Genomic DNA, 3,442 nt, shown 5'->3' on the forward strand with positions numbered 1-3,442 from the left:
TAGAGGGTGAATAGGTTAGGTTCATATTTGGATGACTCTTTTATGTAGGGGCAATTTAATGCTATTAGGTAGTGGTCATTGAAAGGGGGTAGCTTTTGTATTGTTAACTACTAGATGAGAAATTGGATTAAGCAGTATATTAAGCGTAATCAAATAAATAAATATACAGCTTGCACCTCTAATTCTGCAAATAAATACTACAAAATCAATATTGAGTGCAGTGACAAGCAGCAAGATACCAGGGTAACTTTAGGAAGGATATTTAGGGGGACATCTTTCCTGTTGAATATTACCAGTTAAGTTTAAAGTTATCCAGGTAAGTTTACCCAGATAACTTTGGACCTTTTTGCCACCACAGTCAGACTTACCTGGCTAAACTTAGCCCAATAGTGCTGAGTATTGGCTTATGTCCCTGAAATCAGCATCAGGACATAGTCAAGTCTGGTAAATAGGGCCTTCTCAGTAAACCTATTTGAATTTTAGATATGTTCTTTCAGGTTTGCAAAGCATCGTCTCTCTTTACTCTTTTCATTATTTTGGAGGTCTTCATTTTTCAACTATGTGTTGCTTTGTATTTATATCTTTGGATGTGCGCTTGTTTTCTATCGCTGTAAAGACCTATTGGAAACACTGAGAAATCTTTCCGTAAACCTCTCCTTCTTCCTTGTATTCTCCCAAGATATGTATGCATTAGGGTTTACTTCAACCAGAAAGGACGTATATGAAACCTTTGGCTCCAATTTCTCACACTTTACCCTTATTTTCTGTTTGTGAACTACTGTGTGCAATCCATTGGACATTCAGGTTCTTGAAATCCACTAATGGTTTGTGAGGATCAGATGGCAAAGAATCCTCGTTCTGATTGAGAATGTTGAACGGGGACAATAAAACTGCTATTTAATGTCAGCATGATGAGCAAGTTTTCTGATTAATTTTATAGCTCTGTAGCTCAGTGGTTAGAGCACTGGTCTTGTAAACCAGAGGTCATGAGTTCAATTCTCATCAGAACCTTCATTTCTGCAAATTGAAGGAAAAAGCCTTCTATCTTCCTCAGATTGAACTTTGGCATACCTTCCACTCGCCTAGCTGGCTACATTGCTTCTTATTCCATTTTTCACATTCTCTTCTAAAATTCATATTCATTTACAAAACTTGTGGGGAGAGTTAGATGCTCACAATTCATTGCTCAACTTACACACTGCATTCCATGTGTGCTCTTGCCCAAAATATACTAAGAGGTAGAAGAAGCTCCTCCCCTCATTATTGCAACTTTTCCTCTTTTAATTTTCAGAATGAAATTTCCTTCTCTGATGCTGCCAAGTGTGCATCTCAGCTCTTCCTTTGGAGGAGGATATCTTTCCGGAGCATAAATTTCCATCACTTCAAAAATGAATCTTGAGGAAAATGCTCAGCTCAGGAGTTGACACCTCTGCCCCAGTGAAGAAAACATGCCAATCCATTTAAAGACAAGGACACCTTTTTAATTCATTTTAATGGAGCTTGTGTGAATGCCTCCGGGTCCTGGTGGCTCACTAAGGAGGTCATTTATAAGTATTTTTCTCATAGACCTGGAATGGGAATCAGGATTGAAATTTGATATGACCTAGTTTTTCTTTTATTCTCATTTCATTTCTCAGTCATTTTTTGTAACTGCTGTTTGAGCACAGTAGCCTTCCTGGTTTATCTTCTTTCAGTGACTGTGTGACGTAAATAATGTAGTTGAAAAACCATTTCACATTCCTGCTTTCTTCTTCTCCCCAACATTATTCTGTTCCACTCCCTTTCAAAAGGAAACCAATCATGTATGTCCTCATTCTTTATATTAATTAAGTTCCCAATGGAATAGTTGAGGTTATTTTTATTATTTTTAAACCTATTTGAATTTTAGATATGTTCTTTCAGGTTTGCAAAGCATTGTCTCTCTTTACTCTTTTCATTATTTTGGAGGTCTTCATTTGTCAACTATGTGTTGCTTTGTATTTATATCTTTGGATGTGCGCTTGTTTTCTATCGCTGTAAAGACCTATTGGAAACACTGAGAAATCTTTCCATAAACCTCTCCTTCTTCCTTGTATTCTCCCAAGAAATGTATGCATTGGGGTTTACTTCAACCAGAAAGGACGTATATGAAACCTTTGGCTCCAATTTCTCACACTTTACCCTTATTTTCTGTTTGAAACTACTGTGTGCAATCCATTGGACATTCAGGTTCTTGAAATCCACTAATGGTTTGTGAGGATCAGATGGCAAAGAATCCTCGTTCTGATTGAGAATGTTGAAAGGGAACGATAAAACTGCTATTAAATGTCAGCATGAAGAGCAAGTTTTCTGATTGATTTTATAGCATTAAATAGGTAAATCTTAAAGATTTCTAGACATCTCTTCCCGTTTTCTTGCCTTTGCTATGTTCACTTTCTGGGCAGTAAGTTAGATCTCCTTTCTATGCAATTATTTGAGTAAACTGCACTGAACATTTTGTGTTTTTCTAAATTTCTGTCTAGCTATTTTGAATGGAAAAGGCCTCCAGCCTCTTCTCCTGGCACTATTTGAGCACTGTATCCTTACAAGTTCTCTATACAATTCAATAGCATAAAGCATAACTTGCACAGAATACTGAAGATGGACCCAGAAATAAATAGGCATGCAAACATTAACTGCTCATCTCTCGCAAGATGATCACTGCAGAAGAGAGAGAATATGATTTGGCAGCTTATAGTATCAATTCCCTCAATAAACACTTGAGATCTCTTTGGAAGTTGCCACCAGATGTCTCAACTTTAAGACTGGATGAGCTGCCCTTTGCTCTTTCTGATATAAGTACCCACGCGCTATTCAGTTAGCATGTCAGAAATACCTGCAGAATACGATAAGGACTGGCAATGTTTACATGGGACCTTGTTTTTCTAGCTCTAGGAATATCTTCAGTTGTGTCTTGCAATTTCAAGAGATTGACACACATTGTTAATGTTGTGCTATTAATTTTATGGTTCCATTTTTACCTGCTTTCCGCCATCAGACTTTTCCAAAACTTCTGGATTTTTCTAAAGAGAAGTGCATCTCATCGTAGAAACAATTTTCTTTGTTAATTTCTGGCTCAGAGAAAATTGATTTGTTGAAGGTGATTAGAGAACTTCATGGGTCCCTCCCTTAAAAAGATGCGCCCCCAAGACAGGATGTCAAGAAATTGAAAGCTCAGTCCAACTTGATCTCATTGTTTTCATTACAGTCATTGAGGTAAATAGGTGGGCCCGGGCTTACTGGCCAGAGCCCACCCCAATAACGGACGCACCACCCCACGTAGTGTGGCGGTCCGCACGAAAAAGAAGAAGGGGGAGGAAAGGAGCCCAATAGGGCATCATCGGAAGGCACCCGCGGCGCCGTTCGATGACTCAACGGCCCTCTTAAAGGGCCGAGGACGAGCAGCAGCCGCCCCTTTGCGTGC

The 3,442-nt window shown here is 38.8% G+C and overlaps 1 non-coding gene across 1 annotated transcript; it reads left to right on the forward strand.

The window, feature by feature from the left end:
* The first annotated feature begins 938 nt into the window (after nt 1-938).
* Nucleotides 939-1,011, forward strand: TRNAT-UGU. Its single transcript has one exon. It is a non-coding gene; the product is annotated as a tRNA-Thr (tRNA).
* The last annotated feature ends 2,431 nt before the right edge of the window (nt 1,012-3,442 follow it).

This window comes from Rhinatrema bivittatum, chromosome 1, assembly GCF_901001135.1.
Source record: "Rhinatrema bivittatum chromosome 1, aRhiBiv1.1, whole genome shotgun sequence".
In the NCBI taxonomy this organism is placed as follows: domain Eukaryota; kingdom Metazoa; phylum Chordata; class Amphibia; order Gymnophiona; family Rhinatrematidae; genus Rhinatrema; species Rhinatrema bivittatum.